The sequence below is a fragment of the Myotis brandtii genome, unplaced genomic scaffold (genome assembly GCF_000412655.1).
Source record: "Myotis brandtii unplaced genomic scaffold, ASM41265v1 scaffold32, whole genome shotgun sequence".
NCBI lineage: Eukaryota > Metazoa > Chordata > Mammalia > Chiroptera > Vespertilionidae > Myotis > Myotis brandtii.
The window spans coordinates 1,962,120-1,981,257 of NW_005362269.1; the positions used below are offsets into that span (position 1 = coordinate 1,962,120).

At 49.6% G+C, this 19,138-nt stretch overlaps 1 protein-coding gene and 1 long non-coding RNA gene across 9 annotated transcripts in view; one reads left to right on the top strand and one right to left on the bottom strand.

Moving 5' to 3' along the window:
* Nucleotides 1-7,537, bottom strand: part of TNIP1 (TNFAIP3 interacting protein 1) — a 53,953-nt gene extending 46,416 nt beyond the window's left edge. For 5 of the 8 annotated variants that reach the window (XM_014543116.1, XM_014543112.1, XM_014543113.1 and 2 more), the window contains exon 1: nt 7,367-7,397. The gene's annotated coding sequence lies outside the window, so the exon portion shown is untranslated. Of the gene's footprint in view, nt 1-7,366; nt 7,398-7,458 lie in introns of those variants that run through there. The other 3 variants (XM_014543115.1, XM_014543110.1, XM_014543109.1) reach the window with 3 other exon arrangements.
* On the top strand, nt 7-838 carry LOC106726820. The gene is made up of 2 exons (XR_001362929.1): nt 7-314; nt 690-838. It is a non-coding gene; the product is annotated as an uncharacterized LOC106726820 (long non-coding RNA).
* Nucleotides 7,538-19,138: the final 11,601 nt, after the last annotated feature.

The following is a 19,138-nucleotide window of genomic DNA, read 5'->3' on the forward strand; positions in this document are numbered from 1 at the left end:
ACGGCACTACCGGCGCCGGAAGCCTCGGGCTCCGGAGTGAGGCTGCGGCCCTTGAAAGCCCAAACTACCGAGCGGAGACGAGCCGCAGAGACCACCCCACAACTTCCTGGGGCCGAGGGGCACCGGGCCAGAGCGAGGAAGGAACTTGCCAAAAGGCACGTAGCGTTTGGAGCTCAGCCGGAGCGGCTGCTCAGGGCCCCGGCGATCGGGGCTGGGCGCTCCCGGACTTGTGAGCAGAGCTCATAGAAATTCCGAGCTGGAGGGACCCTGCAGGGCTCTCACTGTTGCTGCTAACATGCACTGCTCCAGACACTGTAAACACTTTGCACGCATTACTTCAATTTACTCTGCCACCCTAATGAGACGGGTTTTGTACACTACCACCCCGCCTTATTTTATTTTATTTTTTTACCATAAATACATGAAAGACAGAGTATATCTTACGGTAGGTGGGCCAGGCTGTGGGATTTCCCAGATGCATAAGGAGCAGTAGTTTGGTTTAAGGTTGGGAGCACTGGTCTTTTTAAGGTCATAATTTTATTCTACAGAGGGTAAGTTTAATTTCAGAAGGGATTTGAGGAGCTGTTTCACACAGGCCCTCATTTTACAAATTGAGGGATCTGTCAATCAACTGATTCTGTGCGAACACACACACAAGCATATGCCTAATCCAAGCATTCTCCTTTCAGGCTCGGTGACAACCTGGGATGCCTTCAATTATTTCAAAGGTGTTATCAAATTCTCAAAACAGCCCTGGCCGGTTGGCTCAGGGTGCGTGCCAGAGGCACCAATGATACATTGATGTTTTTCTCTCTGCCTCCCTCCCTTCCATTCTCTTTAAAAAAAAAAAAAAAGAAAGAAAGGAAGAAAGAAAGAAAAGAAAGAAAGAAAGAAAGAAAGAAACAAAGAAAGAAAGAAAGAAAGGAAAAGAAAAAAAGGAACAATATCCTCAGGTGAGGATTTAAAAAATAATAATTCTAGTTCATTTTAATTATGAAAATAAATACACATATACCCAGATTTTGAAGGGAGGGAGCCAAGGAATGCAAACACCAAAGCACCATTGAGTGCCACCAAGAGGGAGGTTACAGGGAGATTAGAATCTATAAGGCAGCCCTCAGGCATCACCTCTACCCATTGGGCCCCCAGACCAGTCTCCTTCCTGCTCTTCATCTGTACACCCCAAATTGCCTCTTTTTAGAATGCTCTCTTCCTAAGCCCAACCTCTCTTCTCATGAACATTGACATTTACTTTAAAGAGAGAGAGAGAGAGAGAAGGGTCTTCAACTATTTGCATTTTGTTTCTAAACTATTTCAGCTGTTTTTATAAAAAGTCCAACTGAACTTAGAGAGTTAGGAAAATAATTCCATTCCCTAAAATACCAGACAACTCCTAGGTGGGTTTTTTTGGACAATGCTCTAGTATGACATAAAAAGGTTACATAGTCATCTTGTTGCCTGTATTCCTACTTTGGGATAATTTTTCTTAACAATTACAACGTGTGAGAAAACTCATCTCTTCAAAGTCATGACCGCACCCACCCCTTCCATCCTTTTTTAAGTCTTTGTTGGACTTCAGAACATCCCACCATGTTAGAGGCCATGGGGACCACTGATCACAATCTCTTATTTGACGGGTAGGAAAGCAGAGGCTTCAATGTAGTGAAGGACTTGTTAAAGGCCACACATGTCGAGTGATGCAACCAGTGTTGGAACTCGGGACTAGGGCTCCCCAGCATATGTACACTTTCCACTGCACCACGTTGCCTTTACAGTGTCATGATTTTTCGTACCGTCTTACAGAAACTCAGCACTCATTATGAACCTAGGCTATGAATTTAACTAATGGGGTTCTAACCCCTACTCAACCACTTGCTACCTGGGTGGCCTCTCTAGGCCTCAGTTCCTCTCTGAATGTAGAGATGATCATTGTACCTACCCCTCAGGTGATCCTGAGGATAAATGAGATAATGCGAGTAAAGCCCAAAGCTTGGCACAAAGAAGGCATCTGAGAAATGATAATGGCATGCAGACATGGGTTACATGCGTTGGGTAGACCGTCACAGTTAAACCCAGGAATACAGTCTCCCCAGTTGCCAGCCACCATCCACATCCACGATAGGGCCCTAGACTGGGGGCCTGGCAGGGTGGGAAACAGGTCCCCTAGCCTGTCACTTCTGCTCGCCCCAGATCTGGAAGATTTTCAAGCCAGGAAGCTTGGCCTCACCCTAGAAGCTAAGCGACTCAGGCAGCTGGGAACCTCTTGCTCTTCCAGAGTGACAACAAGCACCTGTGCAAAGCCCCACCTGGGAGGACAATCAAAAGGCCTGTGTTTTATTTTGCTTTGTTTTAAAGCACACAGATTCCTAATCTCCTTTCTGCCACTCCCTCCCCTCCTCCACCAAAGCTGTTCCAAAGTCAGACCTAAATCCACATTTGAGGAAAATAAAAAACATACCCCAAAGAAGAAAAAAGTTGGAGGGTCAAACTATACTACAAAGCCATTGTATATCAAACTATACTACAAAGCCATTGTAATCAAAACAGCCTGGTACTGGCATAAGAACAGTCATATACATCAATGGAACAGAACGGAGACCCCATAAATCAACCCACGTCATTACGGTCAATTAATATTTGACAAAGGAGGCAAGAGCATACAATGGAGTAGAGACAGTCTCTTCAATAAATGGTGTTGGACCCAGCCGGTGTGGCTCAGTGGTTGAGCACTGACCTATGAACCAGGAGGTCACGGTTTGATTCCTGGTCAGGGCACATGCCCAGGTTGCAGGCTCGATCCCCATTGTGGGGCGTGCAGAAGGCAGCCGATCAATGATTTTCTCTCATCATTGATGTTTCTCTCTCTCCCCCTCCCTTCCTCTCTGAAATCAATAAAAACATATTTTAAGAAATAAATAAACAGCAATTGGAATAGCGCTGCTTTATACTATTCTCTCTATATTTATCCATGTTTGAAAATTTCAATAATGAAACATTAAAACATTTTTAAAAAATAAAATAAATGGTGTTGGGAAATTGGATGGGTACATGAAAAAAAAAAAGGAACTGGACCACCAACTTACACCACACACAAGAATAAATTCATAATGGATAAAAGACAAATATAAGTTGCAAAACCATAAAAATTCTAAAGAAAACATAGGCAGTAAAATCTCAGACAACTCACATAGCAGTATTTTCACTGATACATCTAGGGCAAGAGAAACAAAGGAAAAAATAATTAAATGGGACTACATCAAACTAAAAAGCTGCACAGCACAAGAAACCATCATCGAAATGAAAATAACCCATGTGTGGGAGAACATATTTGCCAATGATACATCTGATAAGGCATTGATTTCCAAAATACATAAAGAACTTATAGAACTTAACACCAGGAACACAAACAATCCAATTTTAAAAAATGGGCAAAGGACTTAAATAGACACTTCTCCAAAGAGGACATACAGATGGCCAACAGACATGAAAAAAATGCTCAACATCACTAATCAGCAGAGAGATGCAAATTAAAACTACAATGAGGTTTTAATCACCTCAACAATGGCTACCATCAACAAATCAACCAATGACAGGTGCTGGTGAGGATGTAGAGAAAAGGGAACCCTAGTACACTGCTGGTGGGAATGCAGGGTGGTGCAGCCAATATGGAAAACAGTATGGAGTTGCCTCAAAAAATTGAAAATGGAACTGTCATTTGACCCAGCAATCCCACTTCTGGGAATATATCCTAAGAATCCCAAAACACCAACCAGAAAGATTATATGCATTCCTATGTTCATAGCAGCATTATTTACAATAGCTAAGATCTGGAAACAGTCCAAGTGTCCATCCGTAGATGAGTGGATAAAAAAAGAAGTGGGACATTTCCATCGTGGAATATTATGCAGCTGTAAAAAAGAAGGATCTCGCCCTAACCGGTTTGGCTCAGTGGATTGAGCATCAGCCTGGGGACTGAAGGGTCCCAGGTTTGATTCTGGTCAAGGGCATGTACCTTGGTTGTGGGCACATCCCCAGTAGGGGGTGTGCAGGAGGCAGCTGATCGATGTTTCTCTCTCATTGATGTTTCTAACTCTCTATTCCTCTCCCTTCCTCTCTGTAAAAAAATCAATAAAATATATTTAAAGAAAAAAAAAAAAAAGAAGGCTCTCTTACCCTTTGCAATAGCATGGATGGACCTGGAGATTATTATGCTAAGTGAAATAAGCCAGTCTGAGAAAGACAAATATCACATGATCTCACTTAAATGTGGAATCTAATGAACAAAATAAACTGATGAACAAAATAGGTTCAGAGGCATGGAAACATGGAGCAGACTGACAGATCTCAGAGGGGAGAGGGGGTGGTGGGGACAGAAAGAGATTAACCAAAGAACATATATGTGGCTCAAGTGGAAGGGGTAATGGGGGACATCTGTAATACTGTCAACAATAAAAAAATAAATTTAAAAAAATCTTATATTTCTAACCAAAAATTTCATACTCCCAAACCCTCCCATGACTGATTGAACTCTAAATCAAGTGCCTAAAGAAGAGTGAAGGCTGCATATTAAAAACATCAAGGTAACATTTGTGGGAGTATTTGCTGTGCACTAGGCCTGCACTTTCACATACTGTGTCTCCCAGCCATGCTCTGAGGTCAGGACCATTATCATCCCCATTTCTCAGATAAAACTGGGGCTTGGAGCTGTTAAATGACTTGGACGAGGTCATATACAGCAACAGGTAACTGGAGCAGGAAGATCCAGGCTCTTAAACTCGTAACACTCCTAGGCATTGTGTTATGGAGTCTTGCCAGCTAGCAAGACATAGAACTCAAAATGCCAGACCTTTTAAAGAGCGGTTAGGAAGGATCAAACCCAGCCTTTTACTTGTAGGGATGAAGCCACCGAGGACCAGAGAAGCAGGGATGTGCCAGAGATCTCACAAGTTCGTGATTAGTAACTTGGGACTGGAACCCATCTCCTGCTTCCAGATCAGTGTTATTTCCACACGCCCCACCGATGGGAAATGGAGCTTTCAAACAAGCACGTGTATCATTCCATTGTGTGCATTAGTGAGCCGGGGCCTTGGCTAGTGGGGGGTCAGTGAAACTCAGGGCCAGCAGCTACGGACCAAAGAAAAGAGCAATCCTGGCTCTGGGTCCCTTCCTTAGATCCACGTGCCCATAGCCTGAGGCCGCCCCGGGAATGTAAAACCCTCTGTGGATTCTAGGTGCTTTCTGGTTATTGGGTGTGTGTGTACACAAGAGAGATGTCAGCGATAGTTAAACGAGAAATGGGTGTCAAGCACGTTTCTGTTGACTGAAGTTGTACTAGGTAATCGTGTTTCTTGGTAAGAAGTAAATCAGTCTTTAATTCTGTCTACTCCCAAATACCATAACTGAATGAGGGCACAGACACAACGGCAGTAAGCTTTAACTTTGCACATTCACTCGGCACCCTGATGTGAATTAAACCATATACTGTACCCGCAATTGCCCTTCCTCCAAGAAGCAGAGCCTGAGAGGATTAGGGAGTCAGACAGACCTGGGTCTAGAGGACAGCCCTGCCTCAGCAAATACTCCTCGTGATTGTTCTCTGCCTGTTTCCTCATCCACAGCATGAAGGTTAGAATAGTGCCCAACACACAGGGTGGAGCAAGTGAAATGCCACAGGGCCTGGCATCAGTGAAAGGCAGCAACAATAATTATGATCATCAATCCTATAGGGTCCCCATGGCCTAGAGCCCTGGAGGAACTTGCCCCAGACCTCACAGAGTGTGTTCTCAGAACTGCCAGGCCTGGAAGGGCTCTCCTGTTTTCCTCTTTCTCCACCCCAACTATTTCCCCTAAGTCCCTGGACCTGGGGTTTCTAGGGCACCACTACAGAGAGGAGAGGTAAAATGACACTGGGGACATTACGGCCTTCTTGACCTCACCAGGCCCCTCTCATAGTTCCTAGGAGCCCAGGCCTCCCCTGTTCCAGCTCCTCTCCCTCTGGCCTCCCTGTCTCCAGGTCAGGGTGCCGATCGGATTTGGGTTTAGATCCAAGCTTGCCCCCTGTCATCCTCCTGGAAGTGGGAAGCGGTAGGCCAGGCCCAGCCCAGCCCCCGAGGGAGGCAGACCCATGGGAACCAGAGCGATTTCTAATCCTGGAAAGCCCTGACAGGGCCCTGAGAGTAATCAATCCTCCTTCAGCCTTACCCCTATCCTCTCATGCTCGCTCTGCCCGGCCCCTCCTGCTTCTCCCAGCCAGAAGCCACTGCAGTGACTTGGCCTCCACTGCTTGCCACTCCTCGCCAGGGACTTCCCTGGGCTGGGCCTCTGACCAGCTTTGGAAAATCTGGACTGTTTGTGATCAAAGAGGAGGCCGCATCGCTGCCGCTGTCAGCCCTTCACCCACTCCTGGTGCTTCAGGCTCTGTTAAAGGTTCAACCCCAGAAAGGCCCAGCCTCCCCGGGAGGGCAGCAGGTGGGGGAGTGCTCCATAGGGTCCCAGCCTTCCAGTCTTTAGATCACAAAGTTCCCAACACACCCTCACACACACACACACTCATAATACCCAAACACTCACACACACACCTACACACCCCTCACACCCAGATACACCCAGATACACACACCTACACACCCCTCACACAGACACACACACACCTACACACCCCTCACACACAGACACACACACACACACACACACACACACACACACACACTCATAATACCCAAACACTCACACACACCCCTACACACTCCTCACACACAGACACACACACACTCACATAATACCAAAACACTCACACACACACACACACACCCCACACACACACACACTTCCCTCACACATACAGACACACACATAATACCCAGACACAATCACACACACCTACACACCCTCACACACACACACACTCACACATAGCTACACACTGCCCTCACACACAGACATATACAAACACACTTTTGCTCACAGGGTCATACACATGTACACCTCAGTAGATTGGACACATGCTCACTAACGAAGACACACGTACTCACTCACACACACAAACATCCATGTTCACACTAGGGAACCTACTCCCTTTTCTTGCGGGAAGAATAAGATAAAAATAGACCTTTCTTTTCCTTCTCTTTGGAAAAACTAGTAGCGAGTAGAGAGAAAAGACTGGCTGAGGAAGCCGGGCAAGAAGAGGAGGGCAGGAAAAGGAAATAAAAGGAGGGAGAGAAGCAAGAAGAGAACGGCAGGGCCGGGCGGGCGGGCAGGGACATAGAGAGGCCCAGAGCCCAAGCCCTAAGTGGGGGAAGAGGGACCTGGGCCTGGAGCAGCGACCCCAGCAGGCAGGAAAGTGGGAGGCTGGTGGCTCTTGGCCCAGAGGTGGGAGGGCCTGGTGGGCCCAGCTCCCTGGCGCAGTGAGCCCTTTCCCCTGTCCTGCCTGGCTCGCCGCCCCCAGGCTGGGTCACTCACCTGGAGAAGGGCAGGAGGAGACAGGGTGTGTGTGGCGGGGGCTGCCGGCCCTGTGAAGGCTGCTCCGCTCACTGTGCTTCTGCAGGAAGGAGGGCTGGGCTGGGCTGGGCTGGGCTGACTTTTAGCAGGAGGGGAATTCCCCGAGATGGAGGAGCCAGGCAGCCACACAAGGCTCAGCGGAGGCCCCTTCCCACCCCTGGCAGAGCACAGGGCCCTTCCCTATCAGTCCCCACCTGTCACTGCCCAGACTGGCTGTCGCTTGCTGTGAATTCCAGGAGACGGCTCAGGGGAAGAGCTGGAGCCTGAGGATTCCGTGGCTGGTCTGAAGACTGGCGCAGGGCAGACAGGGGCCACCTGGTCTGCTCACCCCACCTCGCCCCAGGGTTCTCCCAAGGACCTCTATTTCCTCCTTTGCCTAAGATGGGGGATTCCAGTGCTCAGGACCCTGAGGAAATCACCAGATGTCCAGCCCACATCCTCCTGCCCCCAGTCCTACCCCATCTGTTTCCACTTAGTCTCGGTGGATGCTCCGCTGGGCAGGAAGAGCTTACTCCCCTCTGTGCAGACCTCATTCAGATGTCGAGGGGGGTCTTAGAGACCTCCCCACCCCGGAGCAGCCAGCTCTGCACGAACCAGCGCGGGTGCTCCGGAGCCTTGCTTCCCCATCCGGAGTCTCGGTGATCCCTGCTGGAAAATGGGGACAGTGAGTCCTGCTTTGCCTGCCTCCTGTGATGATAAGTAAAGTAAAACGATGGATTGCAGACATTCTTTGTAAACTATCGACGGCTTTACAAACATAAGGTCTCGGTTCATTATCTGCTGACGCCTGGAGAAGGGATGGGAGGGGGCCGTGTGGATGAGCTGGCCTCTCTCTCTCGATCAGCCCCCAGTACAGAGTTTCTTCATTCTTACAGTTTCTTCAAGATCACTCACAGGCTTACAGACCACCGAGGATACAGGGGTGGACAAGCCAGCTCCTGCCTGCTCATAGATTTGGTGGCTGCCCGTCCAGAACAGTAGCCATTGGCCACACGTGGCTATTTGAATATAAATTCGTTAAAATCAGGAATTCAGTTCCTCAGCACCAGCCACATTTCAAGTGCTCAGTGGCCACATGTGGCCATCACATTAGCTGCGCATGTGCAGAACATTTCTATCATTGCCAAAAGTTCTATCGGACAGCATTGCTGTGGGGGCTGTAGGCAAATTCATAGGTAGTGACAGTAAAGCGTGGTAGAGATGTGTTTTGGCAGGAGAAATACAGGGAGCTACCCGAGCTTGGACAAGGGAGCAGCTGGTCAGAATTTGGGGATCTGGGAAGTCCTCCTGGAGGAAGTGACACCTTAGCTGAGACCTGAAAGTAACCAAGCGAGAGCATAAGGAAGAGTGTTCTCAGCAAAAGGAAGAGACTGTGCAAAGAGAAGAGGACATTCGGGGAACTTAAAGTCGTTCGCTCTGAATGGAGCATGGAGTTTGAAGCAGGCAAGGGGAAGTAACATAGGTAGGGCCTGGGGAAATAGGCAGGCCAGTCACAGGGGCCACATTCATTCCTGGGGGTAGGGCAGGGGGGTGAAGTGGGGGATAGGAGGGAGGAGGGGGAGAGTTCACGGAATCCAATCCTCAACTGCTCTGTGCCCTTCACACTGGGATTCCACGGGAATGCTAGAGACACCTCCTGGCTCAATGGCCTCACTTTACAGATGAGGAAGTGAGGGACAGGCAAGGGAAGTGACTGTCCAAGTGAGTACATGGAGGGACTTCCTGGCTCCTAGTCCAGTGCTCGGTCCCACACCACATTCAGTCCCTCGGTGGCAGTGCCACTTTTAAAATGTGCAATAGCCGCCCGGCAGGTGTGGCTCAGTGGTTGAGCGTCGACCTATGAACCAAGAGGTCACAGTTCGATTCCCAGTCAGGGCACATGCCTGAGTTGCAAGCTCGATCCCCAGTGGGGGGCATGCAGGAGGCAGCCGATCCATGATTCTCTCTCATCATTGATGTTTCTATCTCTCTCTCCCTCGCCTTTCCTCTCTGAAGTCAATAAAAATATATTTTAAAAAATAATAAATGTTCAGTAGCCACACACGTGGCTAGCGTACCAGAATGGGCAGACACTCCCATCACCATAGGAAGTTCTATAGGACTAGATGCACCAGTCCTTGAGTTAGACCAGGCGCACAGGATGGTTGCTACCTTCTCTCCACATAGACCCTTTTCTCTGCTGGGAGTAAACACACCTTCCCACACTCATGCTGTCAGATGCTCTTCTCTCTGCCCCCTGATACCAAACTGAAGGGCCTCCCTCACAGCTCAGAAGCAGGCATCTGGGCTGGTGGCAGGACTCAGCATCAGGGAGAGAGATCTCGTCCTGGCTCCCTTTATGAAACCTCCTGGTGACCTGGGATCCGCCCCCAGGGTCAGCCAGAGCCTTCCGTGAAACTGACAAATGTCCCTAACTGGAGGAAATGGAGTTTTGGATTCCTCTTCAGTAGAATGTATCACTCAGTCCTAATATTTCTGGATTACTACATTCCCTCCAAACGCGATGTTTTCTCTCCCGAGGCCACAATAATCTGTGAGTCCTCTGTGAGTTCACGAAGCCCCACTTAGACGGGTTCCTGCTCATGGAGTCTTAAATGGCAGGGGGACCTGGAAGCACTAAGGCGGCAAAACTGCCCCCACCACCACCACCACCCCGAACTGGAATCTCCAGTCAGGAATACTTGGCTTGCACATCTAGGGGAAGATTAGCACTGGGTTTCTTTCCCTGCCAAGATGCTGAGGGCAATTAGCTTCTCACACCTCTCTCGCCTCTTCTTTCTTCCAGCTATGAATTCCCTGAAATTGCCTCTTCTGTTCGGGCCATGCGATAGACATCAAGGAAGAAAAGACCCTTGGACTGAGTCCTGGTTCTGCTGTGTGGTCCAGGGCAAGTCCTTCCCCCTCTCTGAATTTCCCCTTCTGTGAGGTAAAGAAAGGAGTCAGACTAGATCATCACTAAGGGACCTTCCATTCTGACTCGGTAAAGAAGTCCCAAAGTTCAGAAGAAGGAGAAATCGGGGAAGGCTAAGATGGTCAGGAAATAATCGGTAATATTTAGGATTAACATCTACCAGACAAAGCCCTCAGTGCTCTTAAGTGAATGATGGCATGCGTTCCTCATCAGAGCCCTCGGCAACTGGTACTGCTATTCTACAGATGAGGAAACTGAGGCTCATGGTGGTTTAGGCCAACGGCTAATAAGTGGCACAGCTGGAGTTCAAACTCAGGTAATGTCTCCAGAGCTCACCTGGAGAGGAGTCCTCTGTGCTGGACCTCGAAGGATGGGTGAGATGTGGGTGTACATGGGAACCTCTCCCAGGCCCACGCCTTTGATGCTTAATTTTTCAGCTCCATCTCTTCCACCTTGTTAATGTGTGGGGACAGCACTGGGCCAGTCTCATCATAGTCAGTCAATCAATATTTATTTAGTGAATGAATGGATTTGAGCGCCTGGGTTTCCTGACTCACGAATTCTATTGAAAGCTCCCCAGGATGGGGACTCCTCATGCTCTTAGGACCTAGCCCAGGAGTCTGGGCAGATCCAGGTCCCACTGTAAACCTAAGAAATCAGACTCTCGGGTGGAGGGAGGACTGGAGGCAGCATTTTTAATAACCTCCCAGGGGTGACCTTAGTACTTAGTAGAGTTTGAGAAAGCCAAGTCCTTAAGCTGGGCCTTCCAATTCCAAAGTGAGAAGTATCTGCTTGTAGACAGGCAGCCAAGGAGACCTCGGTGTCATGAACCCTCAGGCGGTACCAAGTAGGCTAGTACTTCTCTGGGTCCCCCAAGCATCCAGTCCATGATTTTTGCAAAAGCGCTTTGAGCCTGTGAACATCCACTCGGCGTCAGGCCCACTGCCATTCCTGAACTCCCCGTGTGACCTCAGCAAGTCGTTTCCTCTCTGTGTCCCGCACTTTCCTCATCTGTGAAAGGGGGTCAGTGCTCTGTGCCCATCTACAACCCTGGGCATGTGCCCAGAAGGGGTACCCGTTAGGATAACTGCGCAAAGAATAACATAGGTCAGGGGTTCGTCAACTCTTGTGTCCATCGGAATCATCTGATCTATCTGGTCTTGAGTGGGTCCTTCCATCAGCGGTTCTCAGTCCTGGCTGCACATTAGAATCACCTGGTGAGCCCTGTGAAAACACAGATGCCCAGGTCCCACCCCAGACTAATTACAGCAGGATCTCAGAGGGTGTGGCCTGGGTTTGCAATTTTAAAAGCTTCCCAGTTGGTTCAAAGTTGGGACTATCGCTCTCAAAGGGGCCATTCTAACAGTTCTGATGCAGGTGGTCCCAGGACCTCACAGTTTTTTGGGGCTCTGTGGTCTCACCCCACCTCTTCCCCTTTTTTTGTGCCAGGGAAGGTGCTTTCTCAGTACCAGGGTCAGAGACCATGAGGACGACAGATTTTAGAACATTATACATGATGGATGTGAAAAGAAAAATTAAAATTCAGACCAAGTCACGATGAGGAGAGCAGATACATATAACTATGTCGGCATCTGAAAAATGGGATTCGGGGATGCATTTTGCAAAATTGTGCTTTCCAAGGAAACAAACACCGGGCAGTGTGTTGCAAGATTTTTGTCCAAGGAAAATGCTCCAAGGACAAATGTTGCAAGATTGTTCTGCTGAAGGAAGTGGCTTCTTGGCCCATCAAATCTGGAACAAAGCTTAGAGATGATCTTAAACCACCCCCCTGGCTGGATAGAAGAGGACACTGAGGCCCAGGGATAGGGAGGCACGTGCCCAGGGTCAGGCAGGGAATTGTGGATGAGCTAGCATCACAATGCAGGCTTCCCGACCACTTCCTGTCTCCTCCCTTTCCTCTATTCCTCAAGTATCCACCACGTCTGTTGTTGCTCCAGGTCCCCAGCCCACCGCCTATACTCCCATTCTCTTGGACAGCAGCCAAGGTCAAAGCCTGGGACTAAATCTGTGCCTGGGTAGACACCTGCCAGATAACTGGGGCCAGAGCCAGCGGGAGGCTGGGGCGCGCTAGAGAGGAAGGAGCCGTCTGATGATGTGGCCTGACCTCAGAAAGGAAGCCTGGTCACCAGGGGGAATTTCCCCGGGGCGAGGTCTCATGTCTATGCAAATATGGTACTCCAAGTAACCTGGACCCCAGAACGGGAGAGGGGAGAGGCAGGAAGCAGGGAAGGCATGGGGTCTGCACCTCCCAGGGTACCCACATTGTGCCAGGCTCCCTCTGTGTGATCTCATTTTGTCCCTGAGACACCCTGCTAAGGAGGAAAGTTGGCCGGGAGTCAGTGAGGGGAGGGTACATTTGCCCAAGAAAATGCAGTACATTCCAACCCCAAAGAGAGACCAGGAAGCGGTATCAATGAGGATGGATTTGGTGCTGCCGCGGCTGCCACTGACAAGGGTGACAGTAATGATGCTTGAGTCCGAGAAGTCTGACAAAGTTTCATTTTAGGTTTCCATCTTGCTCACTGGGGAGTTTTATCCTGGGGCCAGGTCGCCTTCGGAGGTAGTGACCCTGCCTCTCTTTGGGTGAATCTCAGAGCTCAGAACGCTAGGGGGTATGGCAGCTGGCACCGTTAACCCTTTCACCACCAGCTCCCAGAACATTCCTAGATAAGGGAAGAGAATGGGAATGTTTTTGAAGGAGAAATCTCTCTTCTGCCTCTTTACATGTCACTCACCTTGAACCTCACTACCCCCAAAAGCCTTCCCCTAGATCCTGCTCCCTTCCAAGGCTGACCCCATCACTGCCTGGCTCTCCAGGGAGCTGGCCTTGCCTCCCCAGAGCAGGGCGGCAATGGGACCAGAGTCTTGGAAGGGCAGTTAGGCCCCACATCTGTTTATCCGCCCATCGCAGCACATACACTAGAACAGTGGGCTGCTGATTTCTGGGGCTGTGCGCTGCACACGAGGCCGTGTGCCAAGAAGAGTGAGTGTGTGAAAAAGCAAGTGCAGGTACTTGTGTGAGCTGCTTCCTGTGTGGTCAGTCATACATATATGGACCACAGACCAGTCTTTCTGATTGTTACCAGCAGTGTATGTGCGGACCTAATCGTTTTATTTTTCTCTATGTGGCCACCAATGTGTGCTTCTGATTCCGGGCGTGCACAGTGTGTCCCTGTGGATATGACTGGCAGTGATTTGGAATCCCGTGTGTCTGATAAGTAGTCATTACAGGCTTTGAGTGGATACCAAATAGATGGGAGCGTGGGAATGGGAATCGCTGGCCCAGCACTGGCTTAGGATCTCTATGTGCAGGCCCTCCCATCCCTGCCCATGGCTACCTCCATCCAGGTCAAGGCCATCGCAATGGGGTAGCACTAGAGGGTTCTGACTGCAGCTGGTGGCACAATAGGCAGATGGTGGTAGCAGGGAGGAAGGGGCGAGACCCTCCCACAGAAGGAAATGTATGTTCTGGAAACCGCTACAACAGCTGGGCCTGGGGGGAGGGCTCATTCCTACATGGCTCTGATTTAGGGCTTCCTCCATCCTCACTTAGCTGAGAGGGCAGTGGGGTGGCCTGCACCTGGGGCCTGGGCCTCACATCCTGCCTCTAAAAGCATTTCCTGCCTCTGGGTTCCCAGGTAATGACTCCTGGCTTCACCGCTGCCTCCCTCGCTCATTCCCCAAAGCCAGTTGGGCAGTTCCCTTGGTTTCTTGCTGCCCCGTGTGTTCGTTTTCTTTTCTTTTCTCCATCTCTGCTTCCTCCACTCTGCCTCAGATCCTCCTGCCTCCACATCTGGGGAATGACTACAAGCCTGTCCAGTGGTCTCCCAGGCACTGGGCCCATCTCCTCCACAGACATGTCTTTCTAAAGGGCCTCTCTAATCATACCAGTCTCGTCCCGAGCACCTTCCGGGTGAAGTCCACACTCTAGCCTGGACTCTGTGAACTTCCAGATGGTGTTCGCACACTGGGTGTGGGGCCTAAGGCCCAGGGGCCCTTCCCCTTGCCTCCACTTCTGTGCCCTTATTCCAGCTGTTGCCTCTCCCTCCCACCTTTAATATCTTTCATTGTTGGAAGCATATCTACACATCTTTCAAGGTGCCTGGACATGCCTCTTTCCAGGGAGCCGCTCTCAGCTTCTCTGTGGTTAATCTGTGGCCTCTGCACTTGGTACCACTTGCTACCATGTGCTTGGTTGAATTTTTCTAAAAATATTTCTCCACTTGGCTGAGGGTTAGTGGCACAGTGTAGGGACTCAGTAGTCCTCAGAGACTGTTGGAAGAGACTCTCCCCCACCCCGTTCTCCTCCATGGACTGGAATCTAGTCCATTTATTAATAACAAAGAGCTGAGTCCTTACTGTATCTTGGACAGTGTGGTTTAGGCTTCACAACCCTGTGAGTTAGAAACCTTTGTCATTCCCTTTTTACAGATGAGGAAATCAAGACATGGAAAGGTCAAGTGACTTATCTATGTCTGAGCGGTTTGCTGGGATTTGAGGCCGCCTGCCTGCCTCTGTAGATCTAACCACTGAGCAGACGGCTGTTATTCAACTAGAATTTCCCACTTGCCTAACTCCAAACGTAAAGCGGGGAAGTCTGCGTTGGGAAACCTGAGGTCTGAGGGGAGTGGAGAGGCCTGTTGGAGCGCCGATTTACCGCTTCTGGGTTCTGAAATTTGGGTTGGGCAACTTGACACTTCTCCCTCCTATTGTCTGTGGGCTCAGTCTGGCTTCCGCATGAGGAGGAAGAGGAAGAGGATATGTCAGCAGAGAGAGCAGGGCAGGTGCTGGCCCCAGATCTAGCCCTTACTCAGCCAGGGCCACAGTCCTGCTCTCTGGGCCGCAATTTCCAAACTTATGAAATGGGAGGGCTGCTTTGGATGACCACTAAGGCCAGTTCCCGCTCAGTCAATCTTCAGGCAATTTGCTTCCCCACTTGGACCATCAGTGTCCTCATTAAATGGGGTGACACCCCCGCCCCCCCCCCCCCACACTAATGCAAAGGAATGGTTGTGGAAAAGCTTCTCCCACCAGATGCCTCTGGCAGGGACTCTCTGGCACAGTGAATGGGGATGGGGGGAATGGGGGTTAAAGAGCCAGTATTTCCCACACTGCTCTCCAATGGCAGGAAATGCGACAGTGGCAATTCCCAAACAGCTGCTCTGTGCTCGGACTCAAAGGGCAACCCCTCCCAACCAGCCACTTTCTTCAGGCATTTCCTGTGGCCCGGGAGACCAAGGTTGGCACATCCCAGTCCAGAGCTTCTGAAAAGGGTTTGCCCTGAAGGGAAAATGCATGGCTCAAGGCAGCAGGGGAGCAGCGAGGAGCTCAAGAGAGGATGGGTCTGGCCCTAGCTGGTTCGGCTCAATGGTTAGAGCATCGGCCCGTGGACTGAAGGGTCCTCGGTGGCAGGCTCAATCCCCCACCCCCGTCATGTCTCTCTCTCATATTGATGTTAAAAAAAAAGTGCTTTTAAAAAATATATATATATTTTATTGATTTTTTACAGAGAGGAAGGGAGAAGGATAGAGAGCTAGAAACATCGATGAAGAAACATCGATCAGCTGCCTCCTGCACACCTCCTACTGGGGATGTGCCCACAACCAAGGTACATGCCCTTGACCAGAATCGACCCTGGGACCAGTCAGTCCGCAGGCCGACACTCTATCCACCGAGCCAAACCGGTCAGGGCAAAAAAAAAAAAGTTTTATTAAATAAATAGGATGGCTCTTGGTTGAAGCCTCCCCTTGGAGGGGAAGAAGGAAGTGGGAGAACGAATGTTCAGGGAGTTTATAAAAGCACTGAAGCTGGGCCGGGACTACAGGGTCCCAGTTCTGTCTGCTGCTAAATTGCTGTGACCTGGGCCCATTGCTTCCTCTCTGTGGAAGTGACAGTTGCTGCAACTGAGAGGGAGGTGAGAATTTCTGAGGCCCCTTCCACATTCAGAACATTCACCGCCATCGTCGTCTTCTCCCACTTTGAGACAGTGCGGTTTGGGCTTCTGCTTTCTCTTTCCTTTTAGTTTTAATTTAGTCCTCACTTCTCTCCCTTGAACTCTGGCCACAGAAGCGATCTCCAGTCTGTTATCAGTTGATACAGGTGTTTTGAAGGGAGGTGGGTGGAACACTCAAATGGAAGCTCGTAATGATTAGGACCAATTGGGTCTAACTTTTTACATCTTTAGCATCGAGCACATAGCATGGCACATAGGAGGCACTCGGTAAGTATACGCTGCATGAATGAATGAATGAATGAATGAATGAGCGAAGTACCTTGGATTCACAATAGTGGCTACTCTGTCCTCTGCTACAGCTCCAAGAAAAAAATGTGGTTTGTTCCGCAGGCACCTGGGTCTTAGTGGGATTGTTGCACTAGATTCCCAACTGGCCATGCTCCCTTCATGTTTCCTTTTTTACCTTTAATTTTAAAAATTTTATTTTTAGAGAGAAACACTGATTAGTTTCCTCCTGCACACCCCCTACTGGAGAATCAAGCAACCCAGGCATGTGCCCTGACCAGAAATAGAATCAGCAACCTTTTGGTGCATGGGATGATGCTCTACCAACTGAGCCACATGGGCCAGGGCCCTTCATGTTTTCCTTAAGTGCATGGCTAGATGCACACCTTCCCTTCTCAAGAAAGGCTCCCTTCTGGGTTATAAGATAAAATCTGGACATACATGCCCTCCATAATTGGATGTGAACTCCCATTTCTAATCTGGTCTATCTTACCCCACCAACCTTGAGGGTCCCCCTTCTACTACTGACCAGTCCTAGAATACAATCTACCCAACTGAAAGAGAATTAAGTGGAAAATGCATGTTGGGAAATTAGAACAGTGTTTTGTCCAGCACGAGGGCTCAGAGCTGTCCTCATTCCTGATTTCTAGGAATTCTACAAGTCCTAGTTTCTCCACTTGTGTGTTCCCTCAGCCTCATGGGGCCTCCCAACTTCTATTCCCTCAGGTCCCATTGCTCTTTCCTTTCCACTCCCAGCCTATTTTCCCACCAGAACATATTTTTAAGCAAATGTCATATTTAGCTTCGGATGCTTCTGTGACCTGCAGCTGACTTCTTGAGAACAAAGCTCAGAAAACATCTTGGGATCCACCTCTCAGTTCCTACAATGGGGCCTGGCTCAGGGCAGGTGGTGCCATAAAAGACCCCACTCCACACTTCCATGCATCTCCTCTTTCACCCCACGCCCCACACAGAGTACGAGATAAGCAGAATTGGGGGCCGTGTTTTACAAATAAGAAAACTGAGACTCAGAGATGACATGCTCACAGACAGTTAATGTTAAAGGTCTGACTCCACAGCTCTTAATCATTTTGTTATCTCTTGGTAACAGTTAAATTAAGTTGGGCAAATACCCCAAAAAACTCAGCTGACTCTCATGGGGTTTGGGCTCACCATGGGGTGGAAGACAGGAAGTGGAGAAGACACAAGGTAAATTGTCTTACTTTCAGACTCATTTTGTCAGAGATGAAGAGAGGGCTCTTCAATACTGTTGGGTCCAACCCCTCAACGTACAAATAAAGAAACGGAGGCCCAGTGAGGGCACTGGCTAGTCCAAAGTCACACATTGAGGGAGGGACAAGACCAGACCCAGCCAGTCTCCCAATACCCACGGCCCTTGCACAGCAGCTACATTACAGACACAATGAACTCCCAGGACGGCCAGGACAGGGAGCAGAGCCCTCCAGCCAGCAGGCACTGTCATGCCATGTCACTGGACAACGTTAGATCCAAGTCTCAGGGTAGAAGCAGAGCTGGGGGAAGGGAGACAGAGAAATTGCAGTTGATTCTACTGCTTATCAGTGATCTTCACAAAGTGGAAACTTTTCACGGGCCTCCCCAGATCACGATCACATCTGGTGCCCTTGAAGAGTTCAAAAGAGGAAGTTTGGGTTTGGTTGTAATGGATGAAGAGCACACAGACAAACGTACGTCCAAGCAGCAGGGGGAGAGGGGGCCCAAGACCCAGAGCTCAGACTCTCCTTTGGGATCCCCAGGAGAGAGTATAAAGCTAGAGCTCACTCCTGGGCAGGCTCCAATGAGGACAATCTAGGCTGCAGGTTCAAGGTCAAATATGCAGGTCCTCACTGGGAACGTATTTATGTGTGTCTTTTTATTCAAAGAAAGAAGTATAAAGAGAATGATCTGGAGGCACATCCTAGACTGTCAATGCTAGAAGAAAAGCCAAGATCTCTTTGCCCAACCCTCTCATTTTGTAGACGAGAAAACAGCGAATGGAGAGGGGAAAGAGATGAGCCCAAGGTCAGAAAGAAAGTATGTGGCCAATGCAAAATTGAACCCAGGTATCTGGACTCCTGGTTCAGTGCTCCAGCACAACCACCTGGACGGAGATGGGAGCTGAAGAGGTGGCAGGACAGTTGGCCGGAAGACCTTTACTCCTCCCTCCCTCCCCACCGCCAAGAACACTCAATTGGCACCTGCCACCAGGCCCCACCATTCAAAACACACACGTCACTCATTTCATAGACAGAGGCTCAGTATCTTTTTGGATTTGACAATGCCCAAGCCAGGGCAGGGGCTGTGGCAGGGACAGAAGGGTGGAGGAGGAAGATGGGGAATAGAGGTGGATAGAATCTAGGGCTACCGTTCTTCAGCCAATCAGATGTGAGGAGTGACCATGCTGGGCCTGTCCCTGGGAGTGGGAGCCTTTCCTAAACCCCAGTTGACGACAA